The sequence below is a fragment of the Dromiciops gliroides genome, chromosome 3 (genome assembly GCF_019393635.1).
Source record: "Dromiciops gliroides isolate mDroGli1 chromosome 3, mDroGli1.pri, whole genome shotgun sequence".
NCBI classification, from domain to species: domain Eukaryota; kingdom Metazoa; phylum Chordata; class Mammalia; order Microbiotheria; family Microbiotheriidae; genus Dromiciops; species Dromiciops gliroides.
The window spans coordinates 308445790-308472126 of NC_057863.1; the positions used below are offsets into that span (position 1 = coordinate 308445790).

Below are 26337 nucleotides of genomic sequence, written 5' to 3' on the forward strand. Positions count from 1 at the left end.
CTCTTACAACTGTCTTCCAAGCTTCTAATCACATTATAGTTCCTATATCAAATCATGGATATGGTTATAATCATAAAATTTTCTTGGAATGCTTACTAACTTATGTCATTGCCTATTGTACTTAGTACAGACAAAACGTCGACTAATGGGAATAATGTGGCTTCCATGGGACCAAATGTCTTCAATAGCTAAGTAGTAGTGTGACTTTTACCCATTGTTCCTCGTTGTGACTTCTGGGCCAAACTGAATTATCTAATTATCTAATGTAAAAATTAATCTTTGCATGAGTTGATAGAATCCAGAGATGACAGCTACCTCTACTAATAAGAATCATATACCTTATGTTTTTACATTGTGGCTTAATCGTATCTAGAGTACAGACTTCTTGGAGGTAGAAACTGCTTTATTTTTTTATTCCCCCCAATTCTTGACATGGTGTCATGGTTTAGTAGAGGAAAAGCTCTAGTCAAAGTTTTGGATGCTAATTCATTGTTTATGATGTCAGCAGAGGGTTTTGTCTTAGCTTGGCTGCTTGCTAGTTGTGGGATCTTAGGTGCATTGTCAAACCTCTCTGTAAAATGAGTTTATGAATCCTAACTAGACCAAATGAGATAAAGCATGTGAAAGTGCTTTTTAAATTGTAAAGCCTTCTACAAATTATGAGGTCACAAGGAAATATTTGTATACAATAAGTATTTAATAAGTTGTTTGTCAAATAAAACATCATGGCCATTGTCATGCCTAAAACTCAACTTCCACCTTTTTTTATTTTCCTTATTAGAGAAGGCAAGACACAAACACACCCACCCATTCTAGTCTCTACATTTCAAACCCTCACCATCAGTGATCACCAGTCATCAATGATGCTGTATTTTTGTCCTGTTACCACATTGCTTGGCACATCGTAATTGCTTAACAATTTTTTTCACTCCCTCATTCATTTGTTCATTCATTCACCAATGTCCTAAATTTTGCCTCTTCTACGAGCACTAAAGACTCTTTTTCTTATCCTTCTTCCTCCTAAAAGATGGCCTCTGTCTGGCTTTTGTACCAGAGAAAACTGCTTTTGGGATTATAACTAAAAATTGGACACTTTGTCTCTTTCTCAAAGAACTCAGTAGGCTTAACCACCACTCTGCCATCTCTATAGTCCTAAGCAGCTTTCATTTCTAATTTCTTGAAATATATCTCTGAAAAACAGACCTTTAAAAAGCCCATAGTGTTTTAAATGGAACTTTTTGATTAGGCCTATAAACTCAAAACATTCTGACTTTCATTGGATGGACAATAATAGCCCAAGCCCAAGCCTCTGTGACACACTGTTTAGGTTTTGATGGCATAATATGAGTGTAAATGGCAATTGTTTTTTGTTTTGACCAGAAACTCTCAGGGTCTTCCCTTCTCAAATTGATATCTTTGGGATGGTACATGGGGTCGTCTTTTATCTCAATTATTACCTACCTTAGTCACTGAATGGGAGTGACCTCAGACAAATTAAGAGCTGGGGAAGACTTTAATTTTGGAAGGCCAAGGTCCCCCATTGCATCCTGGGCCATCACCTCATCTTGACCTTTGTCTTGCTACTGGACTTTGATGACTCTAGAGGAAAGGGTAAGGCTGATGACTATGTGTAGCTCTGCTTCACTCAAATCCAATTCATGAGTGTAAAGAATTAATTGTTATTTGAGGTTTTTATGACCCCATCTTTTGGCTAGAATTAAAAAAAAAAAACCTTGGCATGCACTGGCCTGGGGCTCCACAAACAGCACGGTGCTCCACCTACTGGTTGTAGCCGTTGCCATGGTGCTGGCACCTCATATCATCACCACTTGACTACGCCTACATGAGCTGGGCAAAATTATAATGATTGGAAGCCTAGTGAGAGCAGTCATGTGACTGTCAGAGTGGCCAGCCAATTGGTTGGGTGCTGCTGGGGTTTGCTGGGAGGGGGGAGGAGAATTTGCCATTCTAGCTGGAAGCTGGAAGGCGACAGGAGCGGGGCTGTGTATTCTCAGCTGATTCCTGGGCGGTGGTATTTTTTCAGGTTGTATAATTTACCTTTCCTCATTTTATTTCCTTTCTCTTGATCCTACTGATCCTGTTTGTGTTTGTTTTTTTAAGTTCGTTCTTGTTAAAATAAATCCTGTTCTGTTTTGAGGGAGGCTGCCGGTCTCCTTCCTTGCCCCAATATTGCAGCGAGCCGCTTAGCTAACACTCCCCAATTAAAAATTGGTCCCCACATGAGCAAGTCAAGACATCACTCTCGTGATGTTATCATTCCTCTTTGAGAATGAAGGACACACAACAACAACTACTTTTTATGATAGGCATATAGATTCTTCATAAGCATGAAGTGGTTTGGTCCAGGTCCTGGACTCCATTGCCTGAAAATGTTGGAGTCTAAATTGCTAGGAACACAGGTATGGCAGCTTGTGCTTCCTGATTACTTTGGTTATACTAAGAAGGAAAGTCCTTCTATTGGCAAGAAACTGGTACCCTTCTAACCTGCTTTAGCCTGTCCTTTGACTCTTACATGGAAAAAAGACCCTTCCTTTTCCCATCTCTGGACAGAAAGGGCCTAAGTGTGACACTAGATGAAATGATGCTGACAAAAGGGATCTGAATTTCTGTGAAAAGTGTCTGAGGGAGACTGTGTGATACAGTGGAAAGAACTCTAAACTGGTTGTCAAAAGGCTTGGCATCCAGTTCTTGCTGTACCATATCTTGTCTGTGTGACCAGGGGTAAGTCACCTTACCTCTTTGGGCTTCAGTTTCTTCATCAATAAAAAGAAGTATTTGTACCAGATAACCTCTCAAGTTCTTTGTAATCCTAATAGTCTATGATGTTACCAATCTACACATCAAATCAATAAAAATTTGCTAAGTGCTTGCTATGTCAGGAACAATGAAGACTCCTAGCAATACCTGAACAATAAAAAGGAAAGAAAATCCCTGCTTTTTAGGAGCTTACAGTCCAATTAGGGAAGATGGGAAACTTGTATCTTTAAATAACTATTAGCCCAACAAGAAGCTAAAACTAGTCTGTCAAAGATATCTCTTTTCTCACATTCTTCAAGAATAATGAGGAAATGCGGGGCAGCTAGGTGGTGCAATGGATAGAGCACCAGCCCTGGATTCAGGAGGACCTGAGTTCAAATCCGGCCTCAGACACTTAACACTTACTAGCTATGTGACCCTGGGCAAGTCACTTAACCCCAAATTGCCTCACCAAAATAAATAAATAAATAAATGAAAGAATAATGAGAAAAATATGCTCTACCATCAGAATTCTTAACCTTTTTTTTTTCCTATGGGTCCCTTTACCAATCTGGTAAATCATACAGATTTCTGGAAATATGATTTAAAATGCATAAAATACAATTTATAGGATTAGAAAGGTGGTCAATGTCATTGAAATACAGCTATCAAAATATAAAACAGGGGCAGCTAGGTGGTACAGTGGATAGAGCACTGGCCCTGGAGTCAGGAGTACCTGAGTTCAAATCTGGCCTCAGACACTTAACACTTACTAGCTGTGTGATCCTGGGCAAGTCACTTAACCCCAATTGCCTCACTAAAATTAAATATATATATATATATATATATATATATATATAAAACAAAAACAAGTTTATGGACCCTGGGTTAAAAACCCCATGCTCTACCATAATGTAAATCAAGCAGATTTGATTATATAGTTCCCAGTATTAGTTCATGTAACAGGAAAAGACAGAAGTGTAAAGTGGGAAAAACATGCTGTTTCTGGAATTAGGGGATCTGTATTCAAATAATCTAACACTTACTAATTGTTGTACCATTGAGGAAAAGTTATTTAATCTCCCTGGGCCTAAGTTTCCTTATCAGCAAAATAATAAAAGGATGGCTTCTGAAGTCCCTTCTAGCTCTAAATTTATGATACTACAGACTTTTGAGTCCCTGATATTTGGGATCTTTTGCACTCATAACTTCCCTGCTGTAGGATTACAGAGGGAGATGAACTTCTCTTAGGTCCTCCTTACTGCTGGGAAAAGGTGACAGTACTTTTTTAGAATGATCAGACCCTGACATCCCCAGAACTAATAGACATGAGCCTGTAGGTATGGCTGATGGATAACATGGTGACACATCTAGTCTCCTCCCTTAGACTCAGGTGACATTTTCATCCTTTCCTCTAAAAGCTATGCTTTTTGACTAAAGCTACTGCTTAGCTATGAATTGTGATCCATACTATTGTTGTGGAATAGTCTTCCTAAAAATTTCAGTTAGCAAGATTTGGCTTTTCTGACTAGGCCAACAAAAGCAAGCACAGAGAGGATTATAAATTATTACTGAATTGTATTGATTCTTTGAAATGTTGGCTAAGATTTAAAAGGAGATAGAAAAATCAAACATTTGTAGAGGATTCTGCCTTATGGTATCGAAACAACAGGTTTATAGAATTTTCCTGAAAAGATATATGTTTACATAAAAATTACTCCCTGCATTCTAAAAGCAATCTCTCTCTCTCTCTTCCCCCCCTTTCTTTGCTTCTTTTTCTTTGTCTCTTTCTCTTTCCATTTCCATAGATAAAACTCTCTCTCTCTCTCTCTCTCTCTCTCTCTCTCTCTCTCTCTCTCTCTCTCTTGCTTGCTCTCTCTCGCTCGCTCTCTCTCTCTCTCTCACTAGAGAATGAGGATTTTTATAGACTTAGAACACATCGAAGAAAAGCTAAGAATTACTGCTGGAGAAATATTTACCTAACCACAGAGATTCCAAATAAAATATCACAGTTGTTGAAAACCCAGCAGGGAAGCTACATGGTTGTGCACTGTGAGTAGGATTGAAATTCTGGAACCTTCAATCTAATCCCTGTCCCGCCACTTATTTAGAGTACTGAATTAATTTTGGTCACTTTCAAAAAGGAGCCCTGGCAAAAGAAATAGAAATAATTATAGGGATTGAGGGACTTATAGAAGGAAAGGTTAAAGCACAATGAAAAATAAACCTCTAAGGAGTGACTTCAGTGTTGTCTTCTGGTATGCCATGGAGGTAGAGGAGTAGAATGAGTTGTCATCCATATTCCATAATACTCAACAAGAGAAAGAGGGCTTTTCACCAAAATGGGAAAATTTTTCATTGGCCACAGGGAAGAACATCTATGATATAGGTGGAAAAACATTGGAACAAGCTAGAGAGGGTGACTTTATCTTTGAGATAATAATCAACTCTCTATCCTGGATGGCTTAGACTTTTATGTACCTAAATACAGATAACTGGACTTAGATGACTCTTCAAAGTCCCTTTGGGTTCCATGATTCTCCATTCAGTATCTGTCAGTCCAATCTTTTTTCAGCCAACAATATTTATTGACTGCCAACTGTGGGCTCAGTATCATACCAGATGCAATGGTAGTTACAGAAATCTGAAAAGATTCCTGATTCCAAGGGGTTAACATCCTGTTGGGTGAGAATTTCAATGGGACAGCATGATAATCAGCAACAGAGAAAAGGAAGAGTTGGTCAATTGTTATTTTATTTCTGCTTTTTCTACAAAGGATAAAACTGGAATTGATAGCATAACAATGATTAATAGGAAATTGATATGAAAGACAAAAATAATAAGAGAGCACTTAGCTGCCCTTGGCAAATTCTATTCATGAGCTCCAGATGAGCTACAACCCTGAGTTCTAAAAAAACAAACAAAAAACAAACCCAAACTTGTTGATAGGTGTGATTACTGAACTACTATTAGTGCTACTTGAAACATCACTGGGATAGGTGAGGTGAATGTTGTTCTAGTTTTCAAAAAAGGAAAGAAAAGAGTCTTCAATCTATAGACCAGTGAGTATGACTTTAATTCCAGGGACAATTCTAGAATAGATCATTAAATAAATGGTTAGTTAACAACTAGAAAGGGAAATAGTTGGCTTCATCAAGAATGGCTAATTTTAGATGAATCGTATTTCTTTTTATGAGAGGACTACTAAAGAGAGAATGAGGGGAAATGCTGTTATGGCTTAATAAGATTTGAGCAAAGATTTTTATAAAGTATCTCACATTATTTTTTTAGAGAAGATAGAGTGCTATGATTTAGATAAGAATCTATTCAGATATGGGGGTAGCTAGGTGGCACAGTGGATAAAGCACCAGCCCTGGATTCAGGAGGACCTGAGTTCAAATTTGACCTCAGACACTTGACACTTACTAGTTGTATGACCCTGGGCAAGGCACTTAACCCTTATTATGCTGCAAAAAAAAAATTCTATTCAGATAGATTAAGAAATGGTTGTATGTCCTGATTCAAAGAATGGTTATTGATGGTAATGTTAACCTGGAAGGAGGACTCCAGTGGAGTTCTCCCAGGGATTTCTGCTTGATAATACTCTGTTTAATATTTTTTGTCAATGACTTTCTGAAATTTCGTTTCCATGTATGCTTTGACAATCTCTATCTGACAAGAAACTCAGGCTACATTCCTAGATCCCTTGACTGTCAAAAAGGTCAGCCTTTTACCTGATAAAGCCAGGAACCAGACTACCATGACACTTACTTCATTGCCTCCATCATGCCCTTCCCTACCCACAACCTCCCCTTTCAAGTGCTGCTTTATTTGTTGTTTTCTCCCAATTAATATAAAGTTCTAGAGGGCAGAGAAGATATTGTTTGCTTTTATATGCTTTGCATTTTATGCTCCTCTCCTCTCCCCAAAGGAATATGTTTGATTGCTGAAACTTTAGAAGATGTCTTGGGATTTACAGGCTAGGTATCCTTTAAGTACCATGCCTTAAACCCACTTCATTCATTCATTCATTCATTCATTCATTCATTCATTCATTCATTCATTCATTCATTTCACGTGGGTTTGTGTTTGTTTTTCCTTTCGGTTAGGTAAAAGAACCCATTCTTTGCCTCATTTCTTACCTAGCTTTAATCATTGAATGGTCATTGCTTCAGACAAACTGAAACCTGGGAATGATCTTAGCTTAAAAAGGCCAAGGTTTCCTACTGCATCAAGGGCCATGCCCAGTTGTCCTGATATGTATTTTGCCACTGGACCCAGGTGGCTCCAGAGGAGAGAACAAGGCTAGTGACTTTGCATAAATGAGCCCTGTGGGGGCAGCTAGGTGGTACAGTGGATAAAGCACTGGCCCTGAATTCAGGAAGACCTGAGTTCAAATCCGGCCTCAGACACTTGACACTTCCTAGCTGTGTGACCCTGGGCAAGTCACTTAACCCCCATTGCCCTGCAAAAAAAAGAAAAAAGAAAAAAGAAAAGAAAAGAAGTGAGCCCTGCTTCACTTAAATCCAACTTACTGCAATTCATGACCACATCTCTTCAATGTCATGGTCTTCTTCAAGAACAAAGGACAAATGGCAATAACTCTATGTATCTATGTGTATATATGTATCCATCTGTCTATGTATCTATCTATCTGTCATAATAACTTAACACAACATGAAGGAGGTATGGATTGGCAGCAGGTCTTTTGAAAAATATCTTGCGGTCTGAATTCAATGCAAGCTCAATATGAGTTGGCACTGTGGTGTTGTGGCAGCCAAAAAAGTTAATGTGATCTTTGTTGCTGTTGCTGCTGTTGTTGAGTCATTTCGATCATGCCTGACTCTCCGTGACTTCAACTGAGGTTAGGCTACATAAAGAAACGTGATAGTCAGACTTCATCTGCAATATTGTCTTCAGTTCTGGCTATCATGATTAAAGAATTATTTTAATAAACTGAAGAGTGCTCAGAAGAGGGGAACCAGAATGGTAAAGGGTCTTTAATCCACATCATATGATGATAAGTCAAAAGAAATGGCTAAGGGTTAGTTTGAAGAAGAGAAAACTTGGGATGATGTGGGCAGAGATGATACCTGGGAGGGGGGAACTAGACTTGTTTGTTAGGGACTAAAGGGAAGAATTAGGAGCAATGGGAAGAAGTGTCAAGATACCTGGAAAAGCTTTTTTTTTTTTTAAATGATTAGAGCTATCCAAATGTGGAATGAGCTTCCTAGGGAGTGGTGGGTTTCTCTTCCATAGAGATCTTTGAGAAGAGGATGGACAAATGCTTGTCAGGTATGTTGTAGTGGGAATTCCTCTTGTAGATGGGTTATACCATATGACTGGAGATTTTACTTCCAACTCTCAAATTCTGTGATTCTCTGAGAAATAGGAGAGCTAAATAATGCAGTATAGGATAATTGGGATCAAAGATTTAGAGTTATGAGGGAACTCTGAGATCATCTTAATCCAATTCTCCCATTTTGTGGAGGAGAAAATTGAGACCGAGTGAGGTTAAATGACATCCAAAATCATGTATTCCATAAGTATCAGAAGTAGAATTTGAACCCAGGTCCTCTGACTATGGGGCCAGTGTTCTTTTCATCCTACTACATCTGAGAACTCAGAGAAGGAATGTATACAATGAAGGCTTAGCCAGAAAAGGTTTTAATAAGGAGGTAGTACTTGAGGTTGACCTTGAAGAATGGGCAAGATTTAAATAAACAGAAGAATGAAGAATGTTCTCATAGCTCTCTATTTGTTGTTTTTTTACTGTAGTCCAAGATCAGATTTTTTTTTTTTTTTGGTGACCACATCCCATTGCTGGAAGGAAAAATAATAAAAGTGAATGGAGATAGGAAGGGGGACATTGTGTTAAGTGATAATGAATTTTTTTTCTTTCTTAGATTGGGTGGCATTAGGGCTAGCCTAGCAATTAGGCTATTAAAGTAAATCATCTGTGAACTGATGTGATTATCATATGTTTGCTGGTAATTGGAACAGAGAATAAGGGATGAATTATGAGGGACACAAAATGAAAAAAAATGCCATAATTTGATGTTTGACCAGATACAGGGTCTTAATGAAACTTCAATAAAAGACTCAAGGGAACATATGATGTCTTACAATATTTGAAAGGCTTGTGAAGAAGGAAGAGACTGATTCTGTGTAGTATCAACAATAAGAAACAATTATTGGAAGTTACAGGGAGGCAGATTTCATTTTAATAGAAAGAAGATTGTTCTTACAATGAGAACTTCCTTAAGAGGTAATGAGTTCATTGTCACTGGAAATGTTCAGCTTGTATATCATAGATTTAGGGTTGGAAGGGACTTTGATGTCATTTAGGCAAATATTATTGAGAGAATTTATATGGAGCATGCAAAGATAACCTCTAAGATTCCTTCCACCTAAGGCTATGATGATTTATCTCTTTTTAAAAATTGGACCTATGATTACATTGGTACAGGAAATTTCTGATGAGCAAACATCTGTGAGGTTTTCAGCTTGGCTGACTAGTAATACTGCTGACTGAAATAATTTAGAATGGAATCTGGTTTGTGGAGATTGGACATTTGATGATGAGAAGATGGTAAAAGCACTGAGCAACAACGGTATAACCTGTTAAAAAATGTCCTGAAGGAAGTTGATGATATGGAACAAGCTTTGAGCTGGAGGACAGAACTAGAAATGAAGAGTTGAGAGTCATTAGCCTAGAAGTGATAGCTGAATTCATGAGACTGGATGAACTTTGAAGATATAAGGTTAAGTTTTTTCAGGCTAACCATCTCTAATACTTTTGCTAATGGCGAGAGAATTGAAACTGGAGAGATACTAAGGAAGAGAGCTACATGAATTTTCCCTTAACAAAAGTTTTTTGATTCATTCACGACCTCTTCCCATTTCCATAGTATGTACATACATACATACACATATACATATACATATATATATTTCAACACAATAGAATAAAGGAACATTTGTGGAAATTATGTGGAAGTTCGTAAATACCCTTCCCTTCATTTACTTCTTTCTCTCCTTTTTCTTTTCTCCTTCCTGTTTAATCCTGATGATGCCCTATAGCAAGAAGTAAACTCAAGATAGTGAGTCCTAAAAGGGGGGTAAGACTATATTTGTTCGTTCATTCATTCATTCATTCATTCATTCATTCATTCATTCATTCATTTGTTTAACAAGCATTAGGTACAGAAGGATATACATATAGGGTGGGCCAAAAGTCACAAAGGGGTCTGATGTTTTAATAACTTTCTGAAAATTATTTTTCTTTACTTCCTATACACATATATTTATTTCATATATATAATGCTATGGCATTATAAAATAAAAAGAAAAAATAAAGGAGTTTTAAAATATTGAAATCCCTTCATGACTTTTGACCCAACCTATCTATATCTATCTATATGAATATATGTAATATTTTATCCATCTCTCTCTCTCTCTCATTTGTGACTGTCATAAGGGGCATTCTCTCCTCTCTCTCTTCCTGCCTCTCTTTCCCTCCTTCTTACAACATCTCCTGACACCGTAATGATATATACCCTATTTCAAACAGTACTTGGTCAAATAAGAGATATAGGACCAGGTTGGGCAGAGTGGTGGTGTTAGGAATATTGGGGCTAGGCACTTCTCAGAAAAGAAACAACCCCTGTGTCCTCAGGCTGGGAAATACTGTAAATTCTCAGTAACAATCAGGAGGGAAGAGGAGTTTTTGTGACATCCTGATTATGACAGAGGATATACAGGGAACATACAGAAATCAGGAGGTGCCTATATTTTAAAGTTATAGATATTTGGAAATATTTATGAGTTCTAGTTTTATTTCCATTGCCTCTGAAACTTTGACAAAATGAGGATGGTAACTAAATTTGATTAGGAAATTTAAAAACACTTTATGATAATAAAATCTGTGATGATACATATTTTGATTCATCCCCTACATTGCCTGTAGTAAGTCATTTCCAAAATTGTTACTAAGGTACTATTAACATTTTGTATTTATATAGGTTTTTTTCTTCCAAGGATCATAAAACACTTTATAGCTAACATCTCATGAATCTTTGTATGAAAGTAAGAATTACCTCCAGTTTACTATGGGGGACACCAAGATACAAACAAAGGTCAATGGGAAAGGCATGAGGAGAGAACAAGTCTCTAAAATCTATGTCCTAAATACAACTTAAGGAAAAACTGTTTAAGTCCCATACAATGTATACACAATGTTTTATTTCCCCTCAGATGTAAAACTCCTTAATGTCCCAACCTGTCTAATTTCATAACACTTGCAATATTTTGCATACCACATTATTATATTTTTAATATAAAAAGATGTTACTCATATAAGGACCACATAGGTAATACATGTTGGTGTTGGCATTACTGGGCTCTGGGTATCAAAAGAACTAAGAAAAGTCTCCAACTAGCAAGAAGCTTACAATTCAGTTGGGAAGCTATTACATATGCATTCTTAAACAGATGTAATAGTGTGAAGTAGCATAGCCTAAAGTGGCTTGAGTCACATAGTGTATTTGCAAAAAGCTTTTATTTACTGGGAATTAGAAAACATGCTTCAAGTTATGAACTGTCACACCAATTAGCTATGTTATTTTAAGAAACTTCCTTAACTAGTCTGAGTCTGCTTCCTTATCTATAAAATGAGAGTTGTACTAAATAAATTATCAACTTGCTTCTCGTTCTGATGCTATGATTTTGTAGGGAATGATCCATCACTATGAGCTGAAATGATTTAGTGTAGCTTAAGCTAGGTCTTGAAAGGAGAGTAGAATTTAGATTAAGTGGAGAAAACGTGGTAAGGTGGGGAAGAGCTGGACAGAGGCGAAAACAGGGATGGGAGGAAGAATCTATCAAAAAGGTGGGTATCTGGTGTTTTAAAAAATCATCCTGTGATTAACCCAGTACAGCACTAAGTGTTTATAGTTCTGAAAGGTTAAGGACAATCAAAAAATCTTGCAAAATTATTCTACTAGTATGACTGGTAAGGTATTAATGATAAAACCTCTACATATGTTACAGCAACACACAAGGGAAAAGAGATATCAATAGACTAGATTTCCACTCTTTGGAAGAAATCTATATTGTGTAAAACAGTACCATCATTCTGTAAACTGATTTGACCTGAAATATAATGCTAAAGATCAAGTTATGGTGACATGGCCCCTGGGTGAACCAGTTCTTCCTCACACATCTATGTATCCTTCAGGCTACATAAGTCTTGAAACCAATTTTAGGAAATAAATCAATGTTGATATTGTTCAGTTGCTTTTTCACTTGTGTCTTACTCTTTGTGACCCCATTTGGGGTTTTCTTGGCAAAGATACTAGAATGGTTTGCCATTTCCTTCTTCAGCTCATTTTACAGATGAGGAAACTGGGGAAAAACAGGGTTAAGGGACTTGCCCAGGGTCACACAGCTGGTAAGTGTCTGAGGCCAGATTTGAATTCAGGAAGATGAGTCTTCCTGACTCTAGGCTCAGCACTCTATCCACTGTGCCACCTAGCTTTGTCTGCTAGAAACTATAAAATAACCAATAGGGACATATTAACCTTCCCCTGCTCCCTGTAGCTCTGTGGGAAAAGTGTAGAAACTGGCTTCCCACTTGAAAATAAATTCCATGTTCCAAAATTCTCTAGGGTGCCAGGTGGGGGTCCATGATGCAGGAGCAAAATCCAAGATCTTCAAGAGATTTAGGAACTGTGAGTATTGCATCCTAGTCTACCCCCTTTCCCCTCCTCTCTGTGTACCTAGGCATACAAAGTGAGGAATGTGGGAAGAGGTTGCCAGATTTGGATTCTTCTATGGAAGAATCCTAGGATTCTTTTCCTTAAACTGAAGTTTGGAGATAATATGACCTTTTCCCCCCAGCTAAGAAACCAAGGTGATTGACAGTGCTAAATAGCAGTGATTCCAATGTGTCAGGCCATGCAGAATACTGTGTTAAATATTCTGAAATCAGTCTGTACTCTCAGTTTACAATCTAACAGGGCGACCTAGTGTTGATGGGAAGGAAGTGTTCTATTTGAGTCTGATTTTCAACCCAGTAAATACCCCCCTCTCTCCCCATCTCTATATCCTAGGTACTTTGAGGGGTTACTTCCCTCAAGAAGCTTATATTTTAGTGAACTGTTGTGTTAAATGGCATATGGAAAAAAAGATTCTTAATTCTAAATCTGTTTTTAAAAAGAGTTATTACTTAAGAAAGGTTTGTTTTTCATTGAAAGAGCATTTCTATGAAAGACTAACCTTAAATTATCTTTTTATTAAGCTAAAGCCTGCTCAGAAGAATGGGAGGTAAATCAGTTCATTTTGTTCTTGAGCAATTTTTATCTTTTGTTGATATTAAGAAGGCCCAGAAAGAGGATCATTATTATAAAGAAAATTGCATAATGCCATTGCCAATGTTCAATCACTGAAATGGAAACAAATGCTAGATTTTTTTCACCATGATATTGAAGCACATACCTTTGAATAAGAGGGAAAAAATCCTCTAAGCTTTTAAATCATTAACTGTGGTCATCTTTTCTTTCTTCTTTCTTGTTTCTCTATTTTTATTTGATTTGATTTATTTTGTGGTAGAAAAAAAAAGACACAGACAGGTTTGAGAATGGTCTTATAAAATGCCCCAAAATGACAATTGATTAATTTTTTTCTCCTTAATGTACCATGTACTCTAAGTTAATATAAGTTCAGATACCTAAGTGAAAAGAAGACCTTGTGTCTTAAATATTTATTTCCTGGCATTCTATACTGGAATCACTGTTATAGCCTTCAAGTACCCCTACTACCTTACCTTATATCACTTTAGAATCCTCTCTCTTGCTCCACACTGGGCAAGGAAGCCTTCTTTCTTGTTTTCTACCTGTGTTCTTTCTTCCTTTTTCCAATCCCCAAACTTTATTCTGCATTCTGGAAATTAAGTCCTCCCTCCCTCCCTCCCTCCCTCCCTCCCTCCCTTCCTCCCTCCCTCCCTCCCTCCCTCCCTTCCTCCCTTCCTTCCTTCCTTCCTTCCTTCCTTCCTTCCTTCCTTCCTTCCTTCCTTCCTTCCTTCCTTCCTTCCTTCCTTCCTTCCTTCCTTCCTTCCTTCCTTCCTTCCTTCCTTCCTTCTTCTTTCTTTCAACATCCTGCTGGCTTCTCACTTCTGGGGGAATGGAACTGGGGCTCATCACAGCAGTTCTAGATTTAGTGTGGACACCTAATTAACCTCAGTTCACCTGTGACTCAGAACTCTGAAGCTCAAAGGATCCATCATTTTCAGCTTCCCTAGTAGAAGGAATTACAGGTATGTAATACCATGTCCCGTGTGTGACCCACTTCCTTTTCATAAGCAAATCATAACACTTTATTACTTCATATTTTTACTTTCATCTACCTACTCTGAACATGTTGATTAACTACTTAGGAAATAGCATGGTGCAGGGTAAAGACTATTGAATTTGCAGTCAGCTGGCCTCCACTCAGAATCTGGCCTTGTTTGTATGACTTTAAGCAACCCATTTAACCACTGTGAGAAAATTATTAATAAAAGAGGCCTCTGAGAGAGCTAGGTCTGACCTTTAAGGTCAGCCCAGAGCCAGGAAGTTACCTCATTCAAAACCACACCTATCTGAAAGCCTTGTTCCCACCAGAGGATTTGTTATCTGTCTCTGACATCAGCATGTTCTACTCATGGACCAAACTCAAATCCAGTGAACCAATAGATTCTAGGGATGTGGGCCAATTAGCTTGGAGAGGTGTGTAGGGACCACCTCTCTTCTGGACCCACAGCTAACTTCTGCTCTGGCAGGCAGAGGAACTTCCTTTTTTTGGTCTAAGATTTGTAGGTGAAGGTGCCTTTTGGCTCTCTCTCTCTTTCCTAGATCCTAGCTAGACTTTCCTATCTTTCAGAGCCCTGTGCGCTCTCTTTACTAATATTTAATATGCTTTAATAAATGCTTAATGCCCCCAAACTGCTATAATAGCTTCTAATTTATAAGTAACAAATATATTAGAAACTCCAACTAATTTTCCCTACACTTGGGAGAGTAATAGTCCCAGCACATATAGTTTTACTTGTCACACCACTCTGAGTTGCAGTTCCCTCATCTTTAAAATGAAGAGGCTGAACATAGATAATCTGCAATGTCCTTATCAGAACTAAAACTATGTTCCTAAAATCCTAAGAATTAAGGAGTCACCACACATTTATTCTTTAAGAGTATTTTTCCCAATCACACGTAAAGACAATTTTTTTAAAGATTCATTTTTTAAAAAATTTTAAGTTTCAAATTATTTCACTTCTTCCTTCACCACCCCATCCCTAAAATGGTAAGCAATGTGATATAGGTTATATATGCATAAGCCTGTAAAACACATTTCTATATTAGTCATGTTGTGAAAGAAATTGAGTTGAAAGAGCCATGGGGGGACAAAAACAAAGAAGGGGAAAATAGTAAGTTTTGTTCTACATTCAGACTTATCAGTTCTTTCTCTGTATATGGATAGTATTTTCCATCATGAATCCTTTGGAATTCAACAAGCATTTATTAAGTATTTATATGTGTTAAGCAATATGCTAAGCTTTGGGAATGCAAAGACAGCCAAAAACATGGTCCCTACCCTCAAGGAGCTCACATTCTGATGAGGGAGATAACTTGTAAATAACTATGCATGAACAAGTTAGATACAGATTAAATAGAAAGTAATCTCACGTGCACTAGCCAGTTTTTTTTCTTTTGCTATTTTTGACATTACCCATTTTTTAGTTTTTAGCTATAAGATATGCATAGTATATGTGTATTACATATTCATATATACCATGATAAATTTAACATTGGCTCTCTTGCCCTTCTTTCACATTATCAGTCATTGCACAAATGGCACTGCTATTTTATTTATTAATTGCTCTCTAAGTACATAACATAGGCCTGTACCAAAAGATGATTTTTTAGAAAGGGTCATGGTTTCTTTATCCCCACCCCTAATACAGATGAAAAATTATGTCAGTAGTTGCCAAGAAGTTGAAGGCATTTGTCTAGTTTTAACAGTGGTACTAGAGTTCTTTGGTATTGCTTTTTACAAAATGAGATTTTCATCTGCATTCAGTAAATTCCCCACTTAAATTTAGCATATGCTTAACAGAATTTGCTATTAGGGCCACACTAAGTCATTAAACCAAAGAAATTTCTCAATGGAGATTCTTCCTCTTTTTGAACTGTGAATTGCTGCCATGCAATAAAAGTGGAAGGTTAAGGTACATAGAGAATGATATGCTAACACAGTTAACTAATCAACAAATATTTTTTAAATACCTATTAAGTGAAGAACTAATACTGTTTGTTATTTGATATTTAAGGGAAGTAGAAGGACACAGACTTTGCCCTCAAAATTTAACATAAAATTTAAAAGATAATACTAATCTCCCATAAAAAAAAATACTGACAACTAATCAAGTACAAGATTGGTATATACCTAGGATGGCAGCTAGGTAATGCACGGGATAGAGTGCTGGACCTGAAGTTAAGAAGACTTCCTCAGTTCAAATGTGGCCTCATATACTTACTATAACTGTGTGATCCTGGGCAAACCATTTAACCTTTTTTGTCTTATTTTCCTCATCTGTAAAATGAGCTGGAGAAGAAAATAATAAGCCACTTCAGTATCTTTGCTAAGAAAACCCCAAATGGAGTCATGAAGAATGGGACATGATTGCAAAATGACTGCACATATCTAGGATAGGGGATCTTAACCTTTTTTTATGTCATGGATAGATTTGTCAGTTTGGGGTCCCTTCTCAGAATAATGTTTATCACTTGTATGTATAATTGAAGGAAATGCTAAATTTCAACCAGAGGCTATTTCCATCCAAGTTAATATACTCCTTAAAATCTATTCACCAAACCCTTATGGTTCCATGGACTCCATATTAAAAGTCCCTACCCTAGGACTTTAGGGAAGAGCAGAACAGTAACTAGGGCAAAACAAACTTTGCTCCAGGGTGCTGAAATTTAGAAGGTGCTGATCAAAATTGTATTTCAGAGTACGGAGTAGAACTGAGCTTTGCATCTAGTTAGTAAGAACTAGTTAAAATATGACAAAACATAGGGTACCTAATTTCCTGGGCTATTTTGAAGAAATATAAAAGTTATGATGAACAGGATGGTATCAGAAAAACCTGGAAAGACCTATATGAATTGAAGCAGAGTAAAATGTACTGTATACAAAATAACAGCAATAGTGTAAGATGATCTGCTGGGAAGTACATGGTTATTTTCAGGATGCAATGATCCAGTATAACTCTGAAGGACTTACGAAAATTGCAATCCATCTACAGAGAAAGAACTGATGATATGGGGTAGCTAGGTGGCACAGTGGATAGAGCACCAGCCCTGGATTCAGGAGTACCTGAGCTCAAATCTGGCCTCAGACACTTGACACTTGCTAGCTGTGTGACCCTGGGCAAGTCACTTAACCCCACTTGTCTCACCAAAAAAAAAAAAAAAAAAAAGAACTGATGGTATCTGAAAACAGATTGAAGCATAATTTTTTTTTGACAGTTCTTAATCTGAAGTTTTGTTTTTATCTTTTTTTCCCTCACAACCTAGTTAATATGGAGATTTTTTCCATGACTACTCATGTATAACTTATATTGAATTGCTTGAGTTCTTGAGGGTGGGGGGTGGGAAGGGAGGGAGGAAGAGAAAATGGAACATAAAGTTTTGAAAGATTGATGTCAAAATTTGTTTTTACATGTAATTTGGAAAATAAAATTCTAAACAGAAAAAAAAATAGTTAAAATAGGAGGCTATGAGTGTGGAAGAATCATGGCTTTTTCCTTCTGAAATTGTATACCTGGTAAGCTCCACTATCTTGAATCCCTTTCTGCTTCCTACTCAGGAGTTGTTTTTGTTGTCAGTACTTTATTCTCCAAGAGGACCATGACATCAGGGTATTGTCATGACTTGCAGTGAATTGGATTTAAGTGAAGCAAGGCTATGCAATGTTACCAACCTTACTCTCTTCTCCAGAGCCATCTGGGTCCAGTAGCAAAATATACAATTGGGGTTAAGTGACATGCCAGGATCACACAGTGTGTAAGTATCTGAGGTGAAATTTGTACTCAGGTCCTCCCAAATTCAGGGTCAGCACTCTATCCACTGTGCTACTTCTCTGCCCCCCTACTCAGGAGAGAGAGGTTTCAAAGTACCTAGAATTTTTTTCTTCCTTTCTGTCACTATTGCATGATGCCTGGATTCTCTCTCTTCCTCAGGGCTTTGTGTCACAGAGTCTGACTTTAATCTCAGAAGATTCCTGTGCCCTTTGTCCTGGGCATATTTGTGTTATTTCCTCTGACCCAAGAATCACTAGTTATGCCTTTAGAGAAGGAGGAGATTAGCATAAAATGAAATATTTAAGAACAGTTCCCTGGAAGAGATGGCACTTGGCCCGATAATACTGTGTGGTTAGTTTTAATTATTATTCATTTAATAAGAAGCAAATAGAAAATTAAAATGTCCTGATATCCTGCCGCTTAGTTATTGCAATATACAAAAAAAGAACTAGACATACATTGTGGGTGTTCCCAAAATACTTCATAAAGAAGTAAATATTTTTGTGCTTGTTTTCCAGATAAAGAATCTTAGGAATTCTGGTAACTTTTAAAATCAAGTCTTGATGAAGTCTCCTTTAGTGGAGTTAATCAACTTGGATTGTGTATTTTTTTTTTCTTTGTTAAATCTTGATTGGATAATTTATTGGGTAACTGGGGCAAGGCAGGCAGGGTCCAGTCTAGTCCTTCTTGGCAGTGGCCTTCCTCACGGCAGCCAGGATGTTGTTGAGCTCCTCTCTCTTCCTCGTGGCTTGGATGTGAGTTCCCACCCTTTTTTTTGATGAACTTTGGGGCTCACTTATCCTTGGAGACCTTTAACAATTCCATGGCCCACCTCTCATAAGGGGCAAACCCACATACTTCCTGGATTATATCTCATACAAACTTGGTGTGTTTGGTCAGGCACCCGCGGCAGTGGCAGTGTTGTGGCTTTGAAACGTTCTTGGTAACTTTGTGGCCCTTGTTGAGGCCCTTGGCCATGGGGTAGCAGATGGCCATGACTGCGGAGCAATTGTAGCCTCAATGGTATTAAAGTGATGCAATGAGGTCTCCAGGGTCCCCATGACTATATTTTGTCTGATATACTGGCTTCAGTTCTGTCATTTTGCTACCCCTGAGCATAAATGTGAGGATTTACCCCAAATTGAAAGATTTGGAAAAGAAACAATGACTTTCAAGCTATGCTATGACCCTCTGAAGACCCATCATATGTCCATTTGGAAGGCCACTTATGATTCCCCAATAGGGCAAAGGTCATAGTGCAAATTAAAAATAAAGTCATTTCCTTAAATGTTTTCAAACTTAAATTTAACAAACATTCACCATGTGTCTTTGCACTTAGGATATATTAACCCTGGCATGTGCGGAGATTACACTTTATAAAGCCAAGGAGATATATGCAAAGTGTTTAAAAATGCCATGGGAAATAGGTGTTGTAGGTCCTTAGATATTGCTCTTTCGAGAATTACAACTCTAATTAGAATAAAATAGTCTTTTATTTGGGTGCTGGAGAAAGTGACCAAGAAAGAAGTCACAGACTTTGCCTCAAGGGGAGGAGCTAGCTTAAAGACATTTTTCTCTTCAGCTAGAAGAAAAGCCAAAGCTTTTATAGATAGATGGGGTGACCACCTGACAATGGAAAGTTTTCTTTGGGGTTCGGGAAAGCTTGAATGAGGGGTGGGATGGGAAAGGCTTGAATAAGGAATGGTGGTCCTGACTTTTGGAGTTATCTCTGTCCGTGGAAGATCAGGCAGCAGCTAATAGATAATGGGCTTATCTCCCTTACTTCTTAGGTATGTCCCTCCTTTAGTTTAGCTTCTCCGGGAGAAAACCTAGGTTAGGCCAGACCTATAAAAACAAACCAAAACAAACCAAACAAATAACCAAACAAAAAACCAAGAAGAGAGGGATTACTGTTAACCTAGGGGATCAAGCAAGCCAGCAAACAAGCAAGCATGTCTCTACTCTCTGCCAAACATTGTGCTAGACACTCGGTTAGATACAAATTAAAAAAAGAAAAAAAAAAGAAACCATCCTGCTCAAGGAAGCTTACATTCTATTGGCACTTTGGATGCAGCACTGAACTGAGAGTTAAGGAGACTAGGGTTCAAATCCTGCATTTGGAACTTACTAGCTTGGTGACTATGGACAAGGCACCAACAAGCCTTAAATTTTTCATCTATAAAATGGAAATAATAAAACTTATAGTACCGACCTCACAGGGCTGTTATTAGGATTACTTGACAATGTCTGTGAGACACTTTGTAAATTGTAAGTCACTACAAATCTTAGTGATTATATGCTTAATATGTTAGGAGGGGATCCTTTGTTTGGGGGAGATCCATAAGACAATCAAGAGTCTGGAATTGATAAAGATTGGTTAGCCCAGGCAATTCATTGGCCTAGGAATGGGTAGTAGATGGGGATCAGTCAGTTCTCAGTAAGTTGTGGTTATCAGTCCCAACCAAATTAGACTTTTTCCTTATTTTATTTTGCTCTTTCATGCCTCCTTTCCTTTTGATGTCTGCCTCCTATCCCTATTTTGTCCATGTCTTCCTATTGACATCCTGCTTCAAGGTACAACCAAACTTTATCAATCCCAGACTCTTGATTGTCTTATGGATCTCCCCCAAAAGAAGGATCCCCTCCTAAAGATTCCCACCTTACTCCCTGGACTTTAGGTTATTATGTAAAAGGATCCATTTACATTAAGTAGTTTCTATTTAGAGTTAAGTACCTTCTATACTTAACTCAAGAGCAGTTTCATGGTTCCCTTTCTTAAAGGTTCATTTACATTAAGTAGTTAAGTAGTTTCTATTTGTGAGAAACTTATCTAACCCAAGGGCAGTCTCATAGGTCCCTTTGTTCTGTTACCCCATATAAACCCTGTTCCCAGTCCCCATCTTTGGGTATTCCTAGCATCTTGCTTTGTGATAACCCAAGTTATAGCTCCTCTGCCCTGATTAAAGACCTTATTTCTTCTATGTTTATTGTTTCATTAATTTTCAGATTAACAGGATTTAGACAAATAATGGGGAATATGGTGAAATAGGCTAGAATAATTCCACAGTGCCTTTTTCAGGAAGCCAGCAGGACACAAAGAGAGGGTCTATATCACTATTGTTTTTCATCCTGTCTGACCTTTCAAGACTCCATTTGAGGTTTTCTTAGCAAAGATACTAGAGTACTTTGCCATTTCCTCTTCCAGATCATTTTACAGATGAGGAAACTGAGGCAAACAAGATTCCGTGACTTGTCCAGGGTCACAAAGCTAGTAATGTCTGAAGTGAAATTTGAATTTATGAAAAGGAATCTTCCTGAGCTGTCCCATACCACTGGAGTTCAATAAACTTCAAACAGATTAACATGATCTAGCAACTATGTTTTGTTTTTGTTTTTGTTTTTGTTGTTGTTTTGTTTTTAAATTATTTCTAGTCTCTGTTTTATTTCTTCTTGAGAGGAAGCAGAAGCAATGAAGTGTTGAAAGAACAAATGATTTCTAATTGTGGCTAATCCTATGCTTTAACCAGTAGTCAATCCATTCTCCCCTTGAAGTGGTACTGGGGATGGATGGGCAGAGCTCACTCCAGGTTTCTGAGCCTTATACAGTTATCAAGACCAAAGATATGATGAGGAGAATAACCAAAAGAAATAACTACGTCTGACTTTTTCATTGTGGGGCACAGGCCTTTTGCTGTACTGCACCCATTAAGTGGTAGTCACATGGTAAAATCTAGCACACATTTTTCCAAATTTACCCCCTAAGGGGCAAATTACCAGCACAGTTCTGAATAACATTATTGTAGCTATTAGTCTTTGTGTGCATAATTCCCCATCCACAGCACGGGCAATTTTCTTCTTAGTGTGTCTTTGAAAAGTGGGACAATTACAATATTTTCATTATTGTGCTATGGCTCATACAGATAATTAAACAAATAAACATGCTTTTATACAATTCGTTTTAAATGTTCTCAAACCTTGACAAAATTCTCAAACTTGGGGGCTGGAGGGGGGACAGAGTGTTTTTAAATACCTGTATTATTTTTTTTTCTTTAACAAAAGTAAAATGTTAATACCTGGGTTATTAACAGATCTCATCAGTTTTGGGGTAAAACCAAGTTTTAATCTTGGATCCTCAAGGTCTTTCCAGTGGCATGATCAGAAAGTGGAGAAGCAAAACATAATTAAAATTATACAGATTTCAGAAAGGACTGTTAGAGACAATATTTGCCTCAGTGAATATTGACTTTATTATTGAAATGTTGGTTTCTCTGCTTTGGGCTGTTTAGTAGGTCTTGTATAATAAATAAAAAACTCAATGTTTAAAGGCTTCACCCAGTAAAATATTGTCTTTTTGGAGGGGATTATACTAGCATAAAAACTTTAATTTTAATTACTGTAATCATAATCTATGAGCAGAAGTGTGGGGTCTTTGATAAAGGGAAGAAAAGAGGCATTAATTAAGTATTTACAATGTGCCAAGCATTGTGCCAAATAATTTACAAATATTATCTCATTCGATCCTTACAACAACAACCATGGGAGGTGGGGTATTGTTTTTATTATTATCCCCCTTTTACAAGTGAAGAAACTGTGGCAGAGGTCAAGTAACCTGTCCAGGGTCACATGGCTAATTAAATGTCTGAGGTTAGTTTTGAATCCAGATCTTCCTGACCCTGTGCCCAGCACCACCTAGTCACTCCCTTGCAAGGATCAGCCTTGGAGTCAGGGAGACCCAGGTTCAAATTCTGTCTCTGACACATACTGGCTACTTGACCATGAGCAAGTCACTTAACCTATTAGTGCCTCAGACAATCCTCTGTGATTCTTGGTAGCACATTTGTTCATTTGAATTGCTGGAGGGAGAGTTCATACTGAGCCCTCCAGACCAAATTAAAAAAACAAAAACAAAAAGAAACCCCAAACCAAAACATTCTTGTGATATTAAATCCAGATCTATGCACTATAAGGTTGTTTCTTTAACAATATATTGGAAAATCATTGCAGACAAACAATAGGATGGAACCATTTAATTCAATTAATTTAACAAGCATTTTAGCACTTACTATGTCTAAACCATGTTCCCAGTCTGGTAGCAAGATAACACATGGCTAACTGGAGTGTATTAATGGATATGAAAATATCTAGACATTCTATAATGTGTGTATGGGCGGACATGAACATGTGTGTATGTGGAGAACCTCCACAAGGTCCTCATCAAAGTATCTCATCATGGAGAGGGGACCCTGGGATTGCAAAGACCATGCCAGAGGAGCATGGATTTCCGCAGGTTCTATCAGGCCTGTAATATTTTTCATACAGTTGCCCCAAACAGGCTGTTGGTTAGGGTTGCTTCCCAAGAACCATCTATGCTCTGCAAGGGGAGATGCGTCAACAATAGACTGACCATTTGCTGATGAATTTATTCCTTTAGCAACTAATGAACAAAGAAAATTACAAGGTGCCCTTCAGTCCTGGGTTACCATCTTCCATTTCTGCAGTGTCATGACAGATTGGCAGAAAAGGATTCAGCAGATGCAAAAGATTTCACAGTTTTTAAGACTATATATAAACATTAACTTAGTTGTTAGTATTCTAAGTGTGAAATACTTTCCAGTGACCAAGAAATTGACATTTTGCTGGAAAAACCAAATTTTATCAATCTTAATATTCTCACTATAAATAAAAATGGAAGACAAAAGGATATTGGAGCTAAATATAAGGATGGCTCAGAGGTTCTCCTTCAAAAGGTAAATAAGTTAGTTTTATTGTGTCCAAAGGCAAGATGAAACAGTATTTCATGTAATATTTTGTCATCTCTTATTACAAAGCTTATGATAAGCAGATAGTAAAAAAGAGGATAAGTGCAATTCATGCCATGTACCAATATCTTTATTGAATAATGTAGAGGTAGAGAAAGTCTCCCTCCAAAAAAACCTTGATTTTTAAATTGAATTTTAAAAAAACTTAATACTTGATTATTGTAATGCAAAGATACAGAGTAGCATGGTAAAAATACATTCAAATATACTTTAAGAATAAGAAATGAATGAGGATAAAATCTTGTAAACTAGAGAGAATGGAATATATCATGAATAATGCCACATGCCATATATCATCTATCATTAATACTTTTTCAATGAAAGAGTTGGGAAGTGCTGGACATGGTGAGTACCAAATAGCATTATATGAAATATAATTTATTTTAAAAGACAGGAAATACTTGATTACTATTATGGGAGTCAGTCACTTCCTAATCAATTAATTGGACATCAAATGTAATATTGTTTGTTAAGGCTCTTCTGTGTTTTTTTTTTTCATGCTTTTATAACTTTAGCAAGAATGACCTTGAAGAAAGATAGGTAGAAGTGGAAAGGAAGAGTGTTTTCATATTTACTTTATTCTACCAGATCATCACTCCCTGCCTTTAATCTTTGAGGTCAGTGACTGTCTAAAATTTTGTATTTGTATTCCTAGTGCTTAGCATGTTGTAAGCACTAATATTGTTTTTTTTTTTTACATATAAGGTATTTTATTTTTTCTATTACAAGTAAAAATAGTTCTCAACTTTTGTCCATACAAGCTTTCCAATTTCAGATTTTTCTCCCTCCCTCCCCTCCCTCCCCCCCTCCCCTAGACAGCAGGTAATCTGATATAGGTTATATCTATATAGATATAGATATATATCTATACACACACATATATATACACATAATAACATTAATCCTATTTCTGCATTAATCCCGTTATAAGAGAAAAAATCAGAGCAGTAATGCAAAACCTCAAAATAGAAAAAAAAATAGCACCCAAAACAAAAGAAATAGTATGGTTCAATCAGCATCCATACTCCACAGTTCTTTTTTTTTTTTTTTCTTGGATTTGGAGATCCTCTTCCACCATGAGTTCTCTGGAACTCTTCTGTAACATTGCATTGGTGAGAAGAATATAGTCCATCACAGTAGGTCAACACTCAATGTTGATGATACTGTGTACAATGTTCTTCTGGTTCTGCTCATCTCACTCATCATCAGCTCACGTAAGACCCTCCAGGTTTCTCTGAACTCCTCCTGCTCATCATTTCTTACAGCACAATAGTATTCCATTGTATTCATATACCACAACTTGTCCAGCCATTCCCCAATTGATGGGCACCCCCTCAACTTCCAATTCCTTGCTACCACGTAAAGAGCAGCTATAAATATTTTTGTACATGTGGGTCCCTTTCCCCTTTCCATGATTTCTTTGGGAAAAAGAACTAAAAGTGGAATTGCTGGGTCATAGGGTATGCACAGCTTTATCGCCCTTTGGGCATAATTCCAAATTGCTCTCCAGAATGGTTGGATCAGTTCACAGCTCCACCAACATAATATTGTTTTTTTTTAATCCATTCATTCAGATATATGCCCATCAAAGAGCTTTGCTGTCATGATAAAGAAGTACTGCAGTACAGAGTCCAAATGGAAGGAGGGGTTCCCTGTCAACCATGAGGTTCGCCAGTTACAATTATTTGCATATAAGCTTCTCCTAATTTATATCAAATTTTAGAACAATGCAACATTCCCCAATCAAGAACCATAATAAGTTGTATGTGTGTGTGTGTGTGTGTGTGTGTTTTAAGATGGCTCACCTCTTCCCTTGAGCCGTCCTAGGTAATCATTTAAAATGGTGAGGTACTCTCTTGATCCAGAGAACCCCACAAAATCATGTAAGTGAAGGGGTTCAAATCTCTGGGTCCACTTCAAGAATACCCATGAAACAGCCCAAGCTATCAAGGGCATGTATATCCGAAAAGCTACCAAGTATTAGAAAGATGTCACATTGAAGAAGCAATGTATTCCCTTCTGTCAATACAATGGTGGAGTTGGCAAGTGTGCCCAGGCTAAGCAATGGGGTTGGACACAGGGTCATTGGCCCAAAAAGAGTGCTGAATTCTTGCTGCATATGCTTAATGCAGAAAATAATGCTGAACTAAAGGGTTTGGAGGTGGATTCTCTTGTCATTGAGTATATCCTGGCTAACAAGGCCCCCAAAATGAGGCAGGGCTAATGGTCAAATCAACCCATAGATGAATTCCCCTGATGAGATGATACTGACTGAAATTGTTCCTAAACCAGAAGAGGAGGTTGCTCAAAAGAAAAATATATCCCAAAAGAAACTGAAAAAAACAAAAACTTATGGAATGGGAGTAAATGTGACATTAATATGCAAATAAAAGTGAAATTAACTCCCCCCCCAAAAAAAAAGATGGCTCACTACTCAGGAAAAAAAATCATGAAGATATTGAATTGTTCTTGTCCAGATTTCAATAAGCAATTAAATGAACAACTCATAGAGTTGGTCCCTCAACAAATTAGTAAAGAGAACTAGAAGCCAGGTCTCCTGACTCCCTTGCCTAGTGTTATGGGCTATATCACACTGGTTCTCTATTCATCAGAGTACATGTGACCAGAGTACCCTAGTCT

General features: G+C 37.4%; 2 pseudogenes; one reads left to right on the top strand and one right to left on the bottom strand.

Annotated features, from left to right (window-relative positions):
- Nucleotides 1–18555: 18555 nt before the first annotated feature.
- LOC122749715 lies at nt 18556–18874 on the bottom strand (annotated as a pseudogene).
- A 6663-nt stretch (nt 18875–25537) lies between these two features.
- LOC122747517 lies at nt 25538–26087 on the top strand (annotated as a pseudogene).
- Nucleotides 26088–26337: the final 250 nt, after the last annotated feature.